Here is an 18,799-nt window from a genome sequence, read left to right on the forward strand (position 1 = left end):
AATCCCTGGCTTAGGAGGCCAGTGCCTTATCCATTAGGCCACTGGGGCTACACCCACGGCCGGCTGCGGTGTCACGACGTAGACCCAGCACGGTAACGGCCGTTCTCAGCTAAAACACTTGCTAATACATGCTGCTGTGGTGTCCAAGCCATGTCAATGTCGACATGGGTTGATTACTCATGTGATGAGAGTAGAACGAAGGCATGGACGTAGGAGTCGTGGACATGATGGAGGCTTTCTGCTTGGAAAAGCTAAGAATTTAGCAGAGGATGGTTTCGATCCATCGACCTCTGGGTTATGGGCCCAGCACGCTTCCGCTGCGCCACTCTGCTTTCAGTCGGCCGAAGCGGGACTTGAACCCACAATCTCTGGCTCCTCATCCATCAGGCCACTGGGACTACACCCACAGCCGGCTGCGGTGTAACGAGATAGAACCAGCATGGCAACTGGCGTTCTCAGGCAAAACTCTTGCTAATACATGTTGAAAAGTGCATGATGAGGTGTCAGCTCCTTTATTGGACTTTGCAAGCAGCCTCTCTGTCCTGTGGTTTGACGTTTTCCTGCCATAACGTCGTAGGTATTGCTAGAAGGATTGAGCACAGAGGGGCAAAGCTAACCAGAAGCCATATGGCAGTGGTGGGATTTGAACCCACGCCTCCAGAGAGACTGGAGCCTAAATCCAGCGCCTTAGACCACTCGGCCACACTACCAGCTGCTCCGCTGGCGTCTCCGCTACGATGCTTGGGAAGCAGCTATGGTGTCCACTGCAGCAGAGAGGAGAGAAGGCATGTCAATGTACACATGGGCTGATTACTCATGCCATGGCAGGAGAATGAAGGCATGAATGTTGGAGTCGTGGACATGATGGAGGCTTTCTGCTTGGAAAAGCTAAGAATTTAGCAGAGGATGGTTTCGATCCATCGACCTCTGGGTTATGGGCCCAGCACGCTTCCGCTGCGCCACTCTGCTTTCAAACACCCCAGATGGGACTTGAACCCACAATCCCTGGCTTAGGAGGCCAGTGCCTTATCCATTAGGCCACTGGGACTACACCCACGGCCGGCTGCGGTGTCACGACGTAGACCCAGCACGGTAACGGCCGTTCTCAGCTAAAACACTTGCTAATACATGCTGCTGTGGTGTCCAAGCCATGTCAATGTCGACATGGGTTGATTACTCATGTGATGAGAGTAGAACGAAGGCATGGACGTAGGAGTCGTGGACATGATGGAGGCTTTCTGCTTGGAAAAGCTAAGAATTTAGCAGAGGATGGTTTCGATCCATCGACCTCTGGGTTATGGGCCCAGCACGCTTCCGCTGCGCCACTCTGCTTTCAGTCGGTCGAAATGGGACTTGAACCCACAATCTCTGGCTCCTCATCCATCAGGCCACTGGGACTACACCCACAGCCGGCTGCGGTGTAACGAGATAGAACCAGCATGGCAACTGGCGTTCTCAGGCAAAACTCTTGCTAATACATGTTGAAAAGTGCATGATGAGGTGTCAGCTCCTTTATTGGACTTTGCAAGCAGCCTCTCTGTCCTGTGGTTTGACGTTTTCCTGCCATAACGTCGTAGGTATTGCTAGAAGGATTGAGCACAGAGGGGCAAAGCTAACCAGAAGCCATATGGCAGTGGTGGGATTTGAACCCACGCCTCCAGAGAGACTGGAGCCTAAATCCAGCGCCTTAGACCACTCGGCCACACTACCAGCTGCTCCGCTGGCGTCTCCGCTACGATGCTTGGGAAGCAGCTATGGTGTCCACTGCAGCAGAGAGGAGAGAAGGCATGTCAATGTACACATGGGCTGATTACTCATGCCATGGCAGGAGAATGAAGGCATGAATGTTGGAGTCGTGGACATGATGGAGGCTTTCTGTTTGGAAAAGCTAAGATTTAGCAGAGGATGGTTTCGATCCATCGACCTCTGGGTTATGGGCCCAGCACGCTTCCGCTGCGCCACTCTGCTTTCAAACACCCCAGATGGGACTTGAACCCACAATCCCTGGCTTAGGAGGCCAGTGCCTTATCCATTAGGCCACTGGGGCTACACCCACGGCCGGCTGCGGTGTCACGACGTAGACCCAGCACGGTAACGGCCGTTCTCAGCTAAAACACTTGCTAATACATGCTGCTGTGGTGTCCAAGCCATGTCAATGTCGACATGGGTTGATTACTCATGTGATGAGAGTAGAACGAAGGCATGGACGTAGGAGTCGTGGACATGATGGAGGCTTTCTGCTTGGAAAAGCTAAGAATTTAGCAGAGGATGGTTTCGATCCATCGACCTCTGGGTTATGGGCCCAGCACGCTTCCGCTGCGCCACTCTGCTTTCAGTCGGCCGAAACGGGACTTGAACCCACAATCTCTGGCTCCTCATCCATCAGGCCACTGGGACTACACCCACAGCCGGCTGCGGTGTAACGAGATAGAACCAGCATGGCAACTGGCGTTCTCAGGCAAAACTCTTGCTAATACATGTTGAAAAGTGCATGATGAGGTGTCAGCTCCTTTATTGGACTTTGCAAGCAGCCTCTCTGTCCTGTGGTTTGACGTTTTCCTGCCATAACGTCGTAGGTATTGCTAGAAGGATTGAGCACAGAGGGGCAAAGCTAACCAGAAGCCATATGGCAGTGGTGGGATTTGAACCCACGCCTCCAGAGAGACTGGAGCCTAAATCCAGCGCCTTAGACCACTCGGCCACACTACCAGCTGCTCCGCTGGCGTCTCCGCTACGATGCTTGGGAAGCAGCTATGGTGTCCACTGCAGCAGAGAGGAGAGAAGGCATGTCAATGTACACATGGGCTGATTACTCATGCCATGGCAGGAGAATGAAGGCATGAATGTTGGAGTCGTGGACATGATGGAGGCTTTCTGCTTGGAAAAGCTAAGAATTTAGCAGAGGATGGTTTCGATCCATCGACCTATGGGTTATGGGCCCAGCACGCTTCCGCTGCGCCACTCTGCTTTCAAACACCCCAGATGGGACTTGAACCCACAATCCCTGGCTTAGGAGGCCAGTGCCTTATCCATTAGGCCACTGGGACTACACCCACAGCCGGCTGCGGTGTAACGAGATAGAAGCAGCATGGCAACTGGCGTTCTCAGTCAAAACTCTTGCTAATACATGCTGAAAAGTGGATGATGACGTGTCAGCTCCTGGAAAGCTTCTTCATTGGACTTTGTAAGCTCTCCTGTTTTATCCATCAGGCCACTGGGGCTACACCTAGAGGTCTGGGTTTAATTCATTTGTGAAGTAATTTTGTAAAAGTGGATGATGATGTGTACTTAAGCTTAGCCTGAAATATGGCCTTCAGTGATTCTGTTCATAGATGAAGTCAGTGCTCAGGCAGTGACATTAAAGAGGAGCATGTTCTGAGCACATAGTAGAGGCATTTATTGTGAAATAATTACTATCAGATTCCTAATGCTGGTTTTATTGGGATCAAATTTCCAGTACAGTAAATATATCACCCTCAATCCTAGTTCATATTATCCACTCCTTGGCCAATAGCCCTGTCTCTTTTGCCATCTCCTCATTTGATCGTTCTTGGCTTCTTGTGTCATTTCCAAACAATCAATGTGTAAAACCTTCATCCACAGAATAGTGGTGGTAATACTGATTCTTCTAACAAACTTGATTCTTTCGGGCTGTTAAGTATTGCTTTGATTCAGGATGTATCACATTCCCCAAAATAAATCAATAATTAAAATTGATTTGTGTGATTCTTTGTCTGAAGGTTTCATGCCCTGGACTCTTTTCTTGTATTTCATAAACTCAACCATAATTTACACTCACCGAGCACTTTATTAGGAACACCTTACTAATACTGGGTAAGTATCAGCTTTCAGCTCAATGTCAACTGGCTACCAAAGTGCCATCCACCTCCAGGTTGGACGTGTCGCATTCTGAGATGCTTTTCTGCTCACCACAGTTGTAAAGAGGTTATCTGAGTTACTGAAGCCTTTCTGTCAGCTCCAACCAGTCTGGCCATTCTCCTCTGAACTCTCATCAACAAGGCGTTTCCGTCCGTAGAACGGCCGCTCACTGGATGTTTTTTGTTTTTCGCACCATTCTGTGTAAACTCTAGAGACTGTTGTGTGTGAAAATCCCAGGAGATCAGCAGTTTCAGAAATATTAAAACCAGCCCGTCTGGCACCAGCCATGCCACGGTCAAAGCCACTGAGATCACATTTTTTCCCCATTCTGATGTTTGATGTGAACTTGAACTGAAGCTGCTGACCTGTATCTGCATGATCTTATGCATTGCACTGCTGCCACGTGATTGGCTGAATGGATAATTGCATGAATATGCAGGTGTACAGGTGTTCCTAATAAAGTGCTCGGTTAGTGTATCTGGCCATGTTAATGTCAGGCTTATTCACATAGATCCATCAACATTTTACCATGTACATGAAGAATACTGTGTTGGCGTCTTTTATAAGTCATTGTACCTCGAAATACAGGTCTAGTTTTGCCTTTCTTTTTGCCTTTCTTTTTTTCTTTACCAACATTAGGATGGTAAGCAAACCATATACAGCCTCAAAATACATACGTAATATTCCTGAGCTATCACACACTACCCGTTCTTGTATCAAAAGGACAGTTAATCACTTTGACAATGAACTTTGTCTCAAAACCAGTGAATTAAAAAAAAAAAAAAAAACATAACGCCACAGTGGTGGGGTGGAAGTGTTTCAGTAGAGGGTACTATATTGCAATTATGGATTGGCTCTTTAAAAAGACCAGGTGCCAAATGACCCCTTTTTGTCACCAAGGTGGAAAAAATCATGACCAGGATGCAGTTAAAAGGGGATTGACTTAAATAGAGAGAATGCCCTGGCTAAAACTGTTTTCCCTGTGGTGGAAACCAGGCTGATATGAGTGAAGCCACTGTTTGGACACATGCTGTGCGAGACTGAGACTGATTGAAAGTGTCATGTCCCTGCCTGCCTGTCTGCACTGTTATGACAGCTCTTATGTGTTTGTGTGTCTGTGTGCACACAGTGCAAGCAAGGCAAAGTGTATGCGTGTTACTTTTTGTTTGTGTGTTCAAAAGTGTAGCCTACATCTAGACAGCCGTGTCAGTATCTATGTGTGTGTGTCAGCATGAGGGAAACAAGGCCAAATAACAGTTGTGAGCATCCACAATGGGAGCCTGGCTTTCCAGTTGTTAACTTGTTAGTATAGCAACAGTAACTCTGAAAGAACAAAAGCTATAGATGTCAGTCGTCTGGTTTCTCTTGCTTTTTCAGGAAACAGAGGTGGGCAGTATTGCCATAGTGATGATGGAAACTGAGAATTGTCAGAAATTCATTTGGGATAAAATGGACTGTAAAGAACACCAGTATCATGACTGGCAGCCCGAAAATCGAACCATTGTTTTGCTTATGTTTCATGGCCTTGAGCACCCAGTGTATAATTACAGTGTGGAGCCCCTGTTGAAATACTGCCACTCCACTACTGGCTTTGTGATTTAATGGATTAAAGATATTTTTTTTTTATTCTGAAATTTGTCTGATTTTTGATAGATCTGACAGCATGCAACAGCTAATGACGAGTTGTACATGTATTTTGAGGCCACAAAATGTTTGTTTACCTTTGCAATTTTTGGAGTAAAACACTGGACGAGACACTTGAGTAAAGCAGTACTGTAGTTTGGGTTATGATGGGTTAGGAAAGTTCCAAAACCCTAATTTCCATTCAAAACTCAAAGAGTAAATTGGAGGGCCAAATCAATTTCAGATTGTGTGTTTAGGCCCTGTTTGGCTTTATAGTGAAAACCTAGAGACCAACATTTTGGTTAAGTTGAGCTAGAAGGAGCTATAGAGCTGAACTGACTCACACAGTGGGGGAGATTTCAATCTATTATTTGTCTGTTTTGGAATTCAACAACAACACAGCAAGCTACTGCCCACCCACTCTGAAAGAGCAGAGCAGTAGTTACAGATGTCAACAGACACTATACCACTGCATGGCCAAGGGGGACTTCCCTTGACTAGAGCCAGGGCGAACTCTCAATGTTTATAACAAGAATGTGGAAACCGGTAAAGATCCATCATCAAAATCCGACAGTCTGTTCTTTTGCTTCATCTTCATTTTCTGATGTAAACTGTTGCACTAGAGAAGACTCAAGAGCAAGAATGGTTGGGTACTGTCCCTCTGCTTACTATTTTGACTTTAAATGATTAATACGCCCTGGTTAACCCGGTCTGGCATTGTTGAGTCCCAGAGTAGGAGTCTGCATGCCTCAGTCTTGTCTCTACAGGGGTCAACATGACAGCAACCTGTCACTTCCACAAGGACAGAGGAGAAGAGAAAGATGTCAACGGACACTTCTCCACAGGATGGCCAACTGGAGCTTGCAAGGGTCAAGTCAACAAGGCATATGTGGTTTTCCCCTAGTATACCATTTTGCAGATCTGACCTTATTCCTCCATTTCTTACATATAAAAGAAAAAAGGAAGCGATAGGAAGCAAGAAAAAGACAGTTCTGATGAATTTTTAGGAGGAATTTTACGCTTCCAGTGTTTTGCAACATTTGAAACAACAGAGACGTATCATCTATTGATAGTGCTGCACAGACACAGTGGGACACCTCGCTTGCAGTCTGTAAGTAATCGCAGCGAGAGTTGAGAAAGCATCAAATGGTCTCTCGTTGTGAAAAGTCAATAGAGACAGTTCTACAGTGTGTGGTATGGCTGTGCAGTGTATGGCTTTCTATGGCCAAATTAAAAAGAATCACATTTAATTTGGAGGAAAATTGTGTCGCATAAAATTGACTTAAGGGTACTGAAGCAGCCTTTTGAAGCAACAGAGATGGGTGGTATTGCCTTAAGTAGAGATAGGGATTTGCAATAACATAACATAAAAAAACAACAACAACAACAACAGAACAATGTGCACTGACACAATGCTGCTGACCATGTTTTTTTTACCCATCTTATAATGCCTAATTTCGCTTCTATATCATTGCATTAAGCCCCTGGTCGGCCCTGTTTAGACTATTGTGTGGGAACTAGAAAGTATAAAGTCAGTCTAAAACTTGTTAGTATACCAGTCAACAAAACAACAAGCCATCACCTCTCACTCTGCAAAGGAGATGCAATGGATCCGAATATAGCTCACTATTCATATTTAAACTAGATTGTGAGACAGCTATCCTCTGAGCGTTTCTTTTTTTGGATTATTGTATAGGATTTCTGCTTTTCCAGACAGCGTAGAGAAAGACAGGGGGAGAAGGCATGTAATAAGGGTCCTGAAGCAGATTCACACCCACAGTATTGCAATTACCCGGTATGCACTTTAGCTTGTTGAACCACCAGGACGTCCAGGGTTTCTCTTTTTAACACCTGTCTCATAGTACAGTGAATGTGTGACTGTGGGTGGCCTGCTACCCTTCATTTTCTGTCGAGTGCGGCGAGAGGAAGGCAGTGCATGACAGTGGGAGTGAGAATAGACCAGGGAAAAGTTGCGCTTGGAAAAAAGTTTGAAAAAGAACACGAAATAAGGTGCTGAATATTGATACAGGAGGCAGGTTCAATGAAAATGGAAAAAAAAAGTCCCAACCTTCTCTCAATGCTTGTCGGTCTGTGGCTGTACCTGCTTGAATGCCAGAATGTTTTTGTGTTTTTACATCTGTCTATATGTCTGCCCTGTCTATCAATCTGTTGGCTGGCATATCTGCATATCTATCATTATGTTTGTTTGTCTGTCGTTCTATCAAAATGTCTGCCTCTCGGAATACCTTACTATCTGCATTAGCAAAACATTCGGAATTTCAGCAAATATCTGCACTTTTTTTGTCAGAAAATACTGAATATACATTTAAAGTATTCCCTTTAGACGTATACATTCTGTGAAAAAGAATAAGTAAGTAATTGGCATATGTTTTAGAGAAAATTCTACATAGTAGTTGTACTGTGTTGTACTGTTTAATTATCAGGTAACAAACATGACCTTATGTCCCACAAGTGGAACCTAACTTAAGACTTTCAAAATGCATTAAAGGTGCTACATGTCGCATTTTTAAACATCAATATATCATGGTCAAATATATTTTACTACCTTCGTATAATTACCGTAAGCTAATAAAACCATAGTTGAAATGATTGGTAGCCTCTATCTCACACCAGTGGTATTGTTATTGGTAGTGTTTCTCAAAATTTAGACAACATTTCCCATAAATCATGGCCTTGAGTGGCTTATTGCTTTTATCAAGAGGCGGTAACACTCACCATTGCAATAAAATAAGAACACAAATGTTTAAGAAATCTTTTATTTTCTAAACAATAACAATTAAATGTTACTTTTGCACCTGGCAAAATAGCTCTTGAACAGTAGCTAAATCAGTATCAGTAGTGATATGAGCCGTGATTTTAGGTTAATTAACTGTTATGGGTTCACAGATTGTGTGGTTATATATTACTATATTATAGCATTAATATTTAGATGAACTATTATGTGGTTACAGTTGTGCATTTATATATTTTATTATATCATTAATATTTAAATTAGGCTAACTGTTATGCAGTCACAGGTGTGTGTTTCAATATCATATCATAAATATTCAAATTATCTCTTATGCGAGCACAGCTGTGTATTTATCAGGTATTTTTACGGTTTTGGAAATGACTCAGCCAATCAGAACTGAGGACCCCAACCATTGGTTTTATAATATCTAATAAAAGAGAAATTCCAGAAAAAAAGAAAAAAGAAAATGCTACATTCCTCATTCAGCTGTTTTACTGTCTGTTACAGTAAGGTAGTGTGTGTGTGTGTGTGTGTGTGTTTGTGTTTGTGTGTGTGTGTGTGTGGTCTGTTACTAACAGTCATTAAATGAAAGCATGAAAGCATTTTCTTATCTCAGCTTCCACTGGGTTGATGCCCACGACGAGCTGAAGAATTAATCGCTAGCACACAAGCAAAGATGCTGGCACACAATCACACACACACACACACACACACACACACACGCGGCCAAAGCAATTGTGTCTAAAGATATTCTCCCTCAAGACCAGACAAGTATACACAAAGTAACACACGCCTACACACAAACACACACTCCACACAACTATTGTCTTTTCTACCTTGTCAATAGCTGTGTAACAGACCATTGTTAACATGCCAGGGTTCCTTTCTAACATATCATTATGGATTAGTCTGGCATTCGGTATACAAGCCTGGGCTTAAGTGAATATGGGGGAAGATATGAAGCCATGAAGTGATTAGCTCTGTTCACTGGAGCTTGTGGCTTGTTCTTGTTTTCCACTCAAACACACACTCAACATGTGCATACAACTTACCTTACTCCTAGGAGGATGCACCTCATGAAAATTGCAAACCGATCCCCTTTGTTCCTTGTGCCCTCTGGGGGCCCATGGAACCTTTTTCCACATGTTCTGGGAGTGTCCGCCTGTAGCCACCCATCTATCTGATATGTTCTCTATGACCCTGCCTGTATCTCTACCCACTTTGATCTTGAATGACTTTTCTCAATTAACAATTCATGAATATCAGAAGTGCATTGTTTTTGTAGCGGCTAAAAAAACTCATTGCAATGCGTTGGAAACGACCCAACAAGCTTTCTGTTACTCACTGGATTCTCACGTTTCTTGATGTTATCCACATGGAACAATCAACTGCACCGTATAAATGGGGTTAAGGAAAAGACAACCTGAATCAATGGCATCTAGCTGCTGAGAAATTGAAGGCTCTGGTGTAGTCATTATTTTACAAATGAATCTGTAGGTCTTTCCATCATGATCCTGTAGGTCCTGGGGGTGGGGTGGGAGGGTGTTGTTGTATTATATTGTATTGTATTGTATTGTAATCTCAGTCTGTCAAGGTTTCTGTCTTTGCATTTCCACTTGTGTCATTTATTTTTAAATGTTGTACGATTTCTAAAATAAAAATAAAAACATTTGATCACAAACACACACTCAACCACTTTCCCTGTCTTTTATTTTGTCTCTAAGTCCTGCCGTCTGTCTCACATGTGCTGTGATGCAGGAGCCACATTTGGGCAGCTGGTGGCTGTAGAACGGAGGGGCATAAAAGACGAGGGACTAAAAGCAGGGTAAAGGGAGAAATGATGAACTACCCCATCATTATTACCTGCCACCGCAGGACCGGCCTGAAGCCTTTACAAGCACGCTTAAAGATTTGGGGGGCACAGGAGGATAAACAATCTTTTCACTGTGTGAATTTGATGTATGTGTAACATTTGATACCGCTGCTATCCCTTTAAAACCAATTGCACTAAAGTCAGAAGTATCACACTATTGAAACTTAACAGTCACAAACATGCTGCCAAACTGTTTGTTAGCTGAATGTCAAATAATTTGACATTTTGCTGTGACATTTCAGTTTCATTGTTATTTTACATAAGGTAAGTGTGCTTTGAATGTCAATAGAAAACATTTGGAATACTTGAATTCTCTTATTTTGAATACTTGATTACTTTCAGGAATGTTCAGTCACACGTGTCTCCTTTGGTTCCTCATTGTTGTGTAAGATAATTGCACTTTGAATGTGTTGCTAGAAAATATTATATGAAAATAAACGCTCTCATTTTTAATACTTGAATAGTCTCATTTTGAACGCTTGAATACTTTCAGAAATGTCCAGTCACATGTGCCTAACTTGGTCCTTGTCACTACGCATTAGCCCCCTTTTCCACTGATGGCCAAAAGTCCAAGAACTTTGGCCCAGGAACTCCAGCCTGGAACTTAAGCACTGGGCTAAACTTGTTAAAGTGTTTCCATTGAGCAACCTGGTCCTTGCGTAACCATGACAACTAACTTACACAACTGCTTGTCATCAAACATGGCAGACAACGCTGCTGTCAAATGTATCGTATAATCGTTAACAGGTTTAATTACTTTGTGGGAAGTTTTAAAAAAGAAGAAGGTTGCAGGATGAGGCTAACATCATTCACATGAAAAAACAAAGTGTCATTGCTGGGCAATGACTTAAACGCCTACTGAAGGCGTTAAAGTTAAAAAAAAACTGCCTTGCCTGTGTAAGCAAAGTCATTTTTTTCACTTTAACATTAGTCCTTTACTACTGTGGTGTGTCAAACTTGGAAAGTGAGTGATAGTAATTGGGGTATTTTCTAGACAGCTAAATAAGGCTAATGTTGGTGTTAATGTACGGTATCAGGCTAAAAAGTTGTTTCCAACTCGTAACATCTTATTTTTCTATCTGTAGCAAGATGTTTTTTTTTGTTTTTGTTTTTTTTCTAAGACAGCAGCTGAAAGTAATGCAGATTTAAGAATTAACATACCTAGTTTCTAACAGGTAGATGCTCATTAATGTAGGAATGGCTGCACTCAGTTACAGACGTTAATAAGCAACATCCCCTATTAAAATATAGAATGTGATGATGTATAAGCATCAGGGCTAACAGCTTTGGCCCTGAAGATCTGGAAGGGCCAAGTAGTGGGGCTTGAGTTCCTGGACTAGCCCTGTTTTGGCCTAGGCCAACCCAGTGGAAAGGGGTCAGGAACTCTGGAACTAAGTTCAAGCACCAGGTTTGGCCCTCAGTGGAAAGGAGGCTATTTTGTATTACTCTTTATTTTTACTTGAATACATCTGTTAACCATGGCAATGTAGGGGAGTGGGCGTAAGTGGGAAATCATATGCCTGGAAAATTTTCTTCAGCTATGACATGAAGAAATTTCAGAGAGAAAGCTGGGTAAAGCAAGTATTTCAAATGTCAGAGTTTCACTTAAGACAGCATAAATGTTTGAAACGACGGTGGAGTGTTAGCTACCGTCTGGCCAAGTTCGCAATTTAGACGCTTCACTGAAGAAGACGGACAGCAAAGTGATTTTTTTGTGTTTGTGTGCGTGTGTGGCTAGCATGTTTTTGTGTGGCTAGCATGCTAACTGGGCTACTCATGCTACTAAGCTCCTGCTACTTTTTCAGTGAAATTCCTATTTTCTGCTAGTTCGCTAGACAAGTTTGGCGATTTTGGACCTATATATAATTTGTCTCTTACCTGTAGTACTTGGACCAAGGGAATACTGACTCCAGAGTCAGCTGTCAGTTGAAACAGTGAGCTCCTGTTGCCTCTTACTGCTAACAATGAGTCCAAATGGGGTTTGTCAAAATATCTCCAAAAAAGGCAGTCTGTGAAAAACAATATGGCGACCAACTGACGTATTTATATCCACAGCAGCACCACACCATTTCTCAGTGGATCGTCTTCTACCAAACTCTACTGTTTACACCTCACCTGACCGTCCACAAAACTAGATCACTCCGCCAGTAACGTACTTTCACCCTATAACAGTCTGTGCTGTGGCAGAGACAAATAGTTCCATGATTTTCTGATTAGTCAAAGTGTGTGTCATGGCTACAAATGACTTTTTGGAGATATTTTGACATACCTCACAGTTATTCTCCTTTAAAAAAATGTAAGTTTCACAGGTGATATTGCCCCCAAAGACTTAGAACTCAATTCCAGCCCTGCCTGAGTACCCACACTATCAGGAACTTGTAATTGGCATCTACAGCGGTCGTCATCAGGACGGAAAATCTAGATTTGTAATTCCGGATCGTGCTTCCACTGTGTGATTGAATATAAATGTGTTTTCCATCAGGGGAACCCAAGCAATAACTCATTAATTATTATTAATGGCTTATTATTAATGGAATACTAAGCTACCGTCTCTCTGACTGTCTGTCTCTCACCTTCTGTCTCTCTCCATCCCTCTTTCAGAGTTTCACCTAATCCTTCCTATCTCCCCCTTTCAGTCCATCACACTTTCACTCTGTTTTTTTGCTCATTCTCTCCGCCTCTCATACATTTTCTCACACCCAGCACCTGTCTCTCTATCTACCTCTCTCACAGCACATTTCGCTTCACGTCAATTCAGTATACTTTATTGGCATGGACATCAAGAACAATGCCAAAGCATCAAGAAAAAAGAAAAGCAATAGCGCTGTAGTTCTTAAGCTGTTTATCTGGTATGCCTGGTGGAAGGTGTATGAAATTTAAAGTGACATATGCTATAAAGTGCATGAGCATGGGCAATTATGTACACAAGATTAAGACACAAACTCAGCAATACAGAGACAACCACAGCAAGGAACATAGACAAAAGGAAAAGGAAAATGAAAGAATGGAAAAAGAGAAACAAAAGAAAAAGGCTGCAGCCAGAAACCAAAAGGTTAAATTGATATCTACAACATTGACAAAATATATTCATATGCATATTACATAACTATGATATGTACAACTATTGACTGAGGGAATCAGGTGAGTGGCCTGTCATACTGTCAAGGGATATACACACACATACATGTATAAGGGAGTGAGTACAAGGATGAAAGGGGGGAAATGCACAAGTCCATAGGCAGTTATAAAAATCATCAGTTAATAAATCAGTGGGAGCTGATTTGCAGTTGTGCGGACTGTACTTTTTCATTATTTGGTATGCCTGAAAATAGCCTCAAACTGAAGTGATAATTTGCAACTTTTTAATATAAATACTGTAAATGTCTGTTTTGATACTCTCTATTGCTGATTGATACCATACAATAATGATCCAACCTATATCCAGTTCATGAAAGCACTTACATTTGCTGTTCTAAACACCCGGTGTCTGGTAGCTCTTTCCTGGGAACAATCCTCTGCTGCACTTTTCTTGCAGCAGCAACAGCGGCGTTTGGTATAAACAGAAGAAGAACTGGGTAGTTAGCATGAGCAGTGGTAGCCACCATGGGTGAACAGACAAAGAAAAGAGAAACTCAAACTGCATCAACAGAAAATCCAAGGAAAAAGAAACAAAGAAGAAGCTGAGAAAAGGGAAAGCGACCGACTATGAGCCAAATGAGGAGTGGACATTGCTGCCCTCCAAAGATGAAAAGCACTCCAGGATCAGGACTGAAAGCATTGACCGCATAGTTGCTTTTTCCATTGTTGAATTTCAAAGGCAAGAAATGAGTTCTTAAAATCATGCCGGTTTGATACTTGAAGCCATGATATGGGCATGTGCAGCTGAAGTAAACATGGCTCAGTTTTATCCAATTAACATATGAAGGAGATCTTTTGGTGGAAGGAGGGAAGAGTAAAGAAGCTCTATAATGCATGAGAGCTGACATGGGAGATTATTTTGACACATGTAAATAAAAAGTGCATTTCTCCATTACTGGGAATTATCTAGCATTAGCCAAAGACTGCGGTTCAAAGCAACCCCCCCGCCCCCATCCATCTCCCTGTCTCTCTCTTTCTCTGTCCCTGTCAGTCTCACTCTCCAGAGATAGAAGGCAGTGTAGCAGTGTATCATGAGGAACCATTTGAGACTAGAGAAGCAATGCATGTTTAATGTTTTGCACACACACACACACACACACACACACACACACACAACCAAAGTCCACAGTCCAAAAGCGTGGACTGTCAGCTCACTAGAGCTCCAGTCACTGAAATGCCTACCAAACATCTTACACCACACCGAGAGCTGCCATAGACTTACAATGGTCACTGGCAATATCCCTAATACTGGAAGGGATATTTGTCACAAAGATGTACACAAAATGATGTACAAAAATGTGACATTTTTGGCAGTTTAGGATATATTTCGCGATGAGCTCTTCACTCAGTGTTGTTAAACTCAATAGGTCACCAGTTCCAATTTCCTCCTCTTCATTGCGGGCTCGGCCTTGCAGACTTCTCTGATGCTCATGGTCTCCTCCAGGGGCCTCTTTCTAGATTGTTTCTGAGCAGTGACACGGCTCAAGGGGGCCCACACAACAAAAGTTTGAACATTGAGCTAAAAGTACTAATCACAGAATCAGTCAGCAGAATTTCTTTCCACAACCCTAAATCTGTAATCAAATTTCTCCAATCTAAACCAAAAAAAAAAAAAAAGAGGACAATTTATGTGCATCGTAGCTGTACTGATGAGTTTTCAGTTGTTACAGGTACAGGTAGGCATTTCAGTGAATGGAGCTCTAGTGAGCTGAAACAATCCACGCCCCATATATATATACACACACACACACACACACACACACAAATTGCTTTTGTCCTTGACTCAAGAGGCTGGAGTGGCTGTGACTGGGTATAAAAAGTTAAATAGTAATAATAGCCTAATACACACACACACAGAGAGACGTGCATGTACACATGTCAAAGCAATTACTTGAAATTTGTCCTTGTCAAAATGAACCACACACATCTGACAAATGATTCGCTCTATACATTCCTGGGCTGTGATTAACTCAATTCATTTGCTATTGTGCTGCATTTCTCAGTTATTCCTCTTCAATTCAGTTGGATGTGACAAGCTTCTTGCACCAAAAGGTTACACCTTTCAAAATTTCAATTATGAAAAGAATCCAATTTTGAGGGAACTGAAAATGAAATGAACCCATCCTTGATACATTAAACCAAACCCTGTTGAAATAGTGTGAATGTAACTGTAGCCCCATTTGCGTCACTCCCTAGGAGACATCATGTTGACGCATCCAGCCAGCTAGTGAATGGAGATAGCACATAGAAAACTGCAGCCTTGAATTGCCATATGTATGCAGTCAAATAATGAATCATAGTATTTCAATCTAAACATTCAGCTGATAGACACATATGTATTTAAAAGAGAAATACGACTGTGGAGAGAGTATGCAAATTGAGTGCTTTTGAAACTTATTGATCATCATTTGAAAAGCTGTTGCAGCTGTTGAAAAGAGCATCTATTAGAAAAAAGAGGTCAAGGCCATTGATTCACATTCACGCACTTTTTTGTCCAACTGTAATTTTCTCAGAAACACCACTTTTCTGCTCACAGATTGAACGCATTATATTTCTGCGTTCGGCTGGAAAGAGCACAATGACTTCACCTACACCGCAAAAAAATATCCATCTTATCCACCATCACGTTATTTAATCTAATAGCTATTGAGTCTTAACGGAGTGAGAAAATTCCACATATTTCTAAATGCAAATCAACTTGCTACAAGAAATTTTCTTGAATCAAATATCATTTTCTCGACACTAGTGGAATGATGTGTCTTATTCTGTATTAAGAGATTCACACTTGTTTCTAGAAAAATCCTTAAATAAGTGAAACTGCATTGGAATGAAGTGGAATTATCTCACCCTATTGGCAGAATTTTTCACTTAATAAAAATGAAAAATAAGATTTTAAGAGTGAATGATTTGTTAAAAAAGGGCATTTTTTGCAGGATGCATAGATAAAGGAATACTGTAATGATTGAATTTGGTTTCATTTCAACCCATCACCTCCCCTTCCTCTCTTCCCTTAAGCGAGCCCCCAGGTGATGGTTTTCTAATGTAACACTAATTAACTCCTCTGTCAGGACAAGTGGTTAAGGGAAAGGAATAAGGTAATTCAAAATGGGAGGTCTCTTTCAACTGGGATGGCCATGGCAACCTCTCTTCTCCTTATCATAGAGACTAAGAAGTTTTGAGCAGCATAAGCAGATGATCTAACAAATCATATTATTTGGTCTATTTACAGAACAAAAATATTAGTTTGACTATTTTACTGCTTTTTTAAAACAAGCTAACCCTCCAGTTGTGCAGTCAATGTTAAAGTACTAATCTGCAACGTTTGCATGTAAATAAATAAACATTGATATGTTATGTTTTTTGTTTTTTTTCACAAACATCAAATACCACATACACCAAAATTAAATAAAAACAAACGTAATCGCAACCCACAAAAAACATGAAACATGAAAAAACAACAACAACCGTAACAGGACAAACATATAATTAACATAAACATATAATACTTTTTTGGGCCGATACATAATTTTATCATGGTTGATTGTTCTAAATTGTTCTACCATTGTTCTATCTGAAGTACACAGTTTCACCCATTGATACGTTAAGTTTGTGTACACACAAAACTACTAATGATCCTGGGATCCTAATTCTCTCAACTCTCTACCTTATATACAATCTTTGGCAGGTATCAAAATGACTGTACACATCAACAAAAACCTATTTGGTGTGGCGGCAGCATAATATGGTTAGTGGTGCAAGCTTGTGAGCAGAAAGTTCAAATGGACTATATGGGGAAGGAGAAGTGAAAGAGAGGAAAACATAAAAAAAACCAACTTTCAAATGGAATGGATTGCCTCTGGACTTGAGCATTCATTGATAATTGCAAACAAGCAATTATTTTGCCGTGCGTTTTTTTTTTTTTACTGCGGTGAAAAATGTACAGTGCTTGTAACACCCTAACAAATAAGGTTTGGCTGGGCTGGTGCCTTGTATTATAGGGAGCCAGGGAGCTTTTTCATCCGAAGCCAGCAGTGAATTGGGAAGGAGAGGAGAACAGAGGAGAGTTGAAGGTACAGTGAATATTGCCTCTAAAGCCTGAAACATGAATCACTTTAAAAAGGCCCACAGAGACACAAAGAAATGGCTGCAATGCTAGTGCCGACATGCACACATGCACACGCACACACACACACACACACACACACACACACACACACACACACACACAAAAGTATTGGTGGGTGAAATGGCATTGCAGAGGAAAATAATAACTATAAAGGAAGAAAAAGTTAGCTTCTCTTTCTTTCTTTCTTTCTTTCTTTCTTTCTCTCTTATCCTCCTCCTCCCTTTCCCCCCTCTCTTTCCTCGTCTTCCCGCTCCCTATATCTTCCCGTTTCCCCTTCCCTCTCTCCGTGTCACTTTGTATTTCACACACTTCACGAGGCCCCTCAGAAATCAGGGTCTAATCTAACTCACATTTAATAAGCTGCGATGTTGTTATGGGAACGGAGCGAGGGAAAGGGTGTGTGGGCGGGGTGGGGTGGCAGAAAGATAATTATGGGAGGTATGGCGGAGAGAGGGAGGTAGAGAGGCAGGGGAGAGAGAGAGAGAGAGAGAGAGAGAGAGAGAGGGGGAGAGTCTCAATGGGTAGAATCCAGCTCCTTTCCCATGAGCTGTAGCCGATAAAATAATTCAGGTGATGTAACACACCCTCTGGCGGCCATATTGGAGGTCATCCTCCAATAGGATAGTTTGCTAGCTTTTTAGCTAGCAAATCATATTACTTGGTTAGTTAATCATCACGTTCTTGTTGTAAACACATCTGAATTGCACACTTTATCTATTGGAAGCTAGCATTAGTAATACCTATTACTTACATGTTAACATTGGTTGTTTTGCTAAGTAGCCTGCTGGCTAGTTAGCTAGCTAAAATGCAAAAAACAACTCTTTGTTCAGGTTAATTGAGCTGACTTCTCAAGCTACAACTAAAGACAAAGTTTCCTGTGTGACAGTAACCAAAATATGAAAACAAATCTACCTTATCAGAATTTACCTTTTACCTTTACCTTTAATTCTAATGTTACTGAATGGATACACCCATGATTATTTGAGCACAGCTAACTGGATATCCGTGACAGCACCAGCTGTGTTTGCTATAGGAGACTTCTTGGAAAATTAACTTTTTCTTCAAATGACCAATTATCTCACAAGATGATTGGTGGCAGTTTTACCTCTTTGCCTACTTCATCGTTAACACTAAAGCATAGGCCAGTGGCCGCTACAAACTACACTGCAAAAAATAACCATCTAAAAAAGTCATCCAATCTAGTATTGAGTCTTAAATCTGTCTGTTTTGTTTGAAGAGATTCAAATAATCTGGCAATGGGGTGATATACCTTTACTTCCAAACTTGCTTCAAGAATTTTTTTCAAGCATCATTTGTTGGAGAGATCTGCCTTGTATCGAGATACTGACACCAGTTTCTAGAATATTCCTGAAACAAGTGAAACCGCATTACAAACTAGGATGGAAAT

General features: G+C 41.7%; 7 non-coding genes across 7 annotated transcripts in view; all 7 read right to left on the bottom strand.

Annotated features, from left to right (window-relative positions):
- Positions 1-48, bottom strand: part of trnar-ccu (transfer RNA arginine (anticodon CCU)) — a 73-nt gene extending 25 nt beyond the window's left edge. Inside the window, exon 1 of the tRNA in view lies at positions 1-48. This exon is cut by the window's left edge and continues 25 nt beyond it. This is a non-coding gene — a tRNA (tRNA-Arg).
- Positions 49-628: 580 nt separating this feature from the next.
- trnal-uag (transfer RNA leucine (anticodon UAG)) lies at positions 629-710 on the bottom strand. The gene has a single exon. It is a non-coding gene; the product is annotated as a tRNA-Leu (tRNA).
- Positions 711-975: 265 nt separating this feature from the next.
- On the bottom strand, positions 976-1,048 carry trnar-ccu (transfer RNA arginine (anticodon CCU)). Its single transcript has one exon. It is a non-coding gene; the product is annotated as a tRNA-Arg (tRNA).
- Positions 1,049-1,628: 580 nt separating this feature from the next.
- On the bottom strand, positions 1,629-1,710 carry trnal-uag (transfer RNA leucine (anticodon UAG)). The gene has a single exon. It is a non-coding gene; the product is annotated as a tRNA-Leu (tRNA).
- A 264-nt stretch (positions 1,711-1,974) lies between these two features.
- trnar-ccu (transfer RNA arginine (anticodon CCU)) lies at positions 1,975-2,047 on the bottom strand. The gene has a single exon. It is a non-coding gene; the product is annotated as a tRNA-Arg (tRNA).
- Positions 2,048-2,627: 580 nt separating this feature from the next.
- trnal-uag (transfer RNA leucine (anticodon UAG)) lies at positions 2,628-2,709 on the bottom strand. The gene has a single exon. It is a non-coding gene; the product is annotated as a tRNA-Leu (tRNA).
- Positions 2,710-2,974: 265 nt separating this feature from the next.
- Positions 2,975-3,047, bottom strand: trnar-ccu (transfer RNA arginine (anticodon CCU)). The gene has a single exon. It is a non-coding gene; the product is annotated as a tRNA-Arg (tRNA).
- Between the last annotated feature and the right edge of the window lie 15,752 nt (positions 3,048-18,799).

The sequence above is a fragment of the Centroberyx affinis genome, unplaced genomic scaffold (genome assembly GCF_046629955.1).
Source record: "Centroberyx affinis isolate AG114_WGS23_722 - 3 ecotype Tasmania unplaced genomic scaffold, CSIRO-AGI_Caff_v1 ptg009483l_1, whole genome shotgun sequence".
Lineage (NCBI taxonomy): Eukaryota > Metazoa > Chordata > Actinopteri > Beryciformes > Berycidae > Centroberyx > Centroberyx affinis.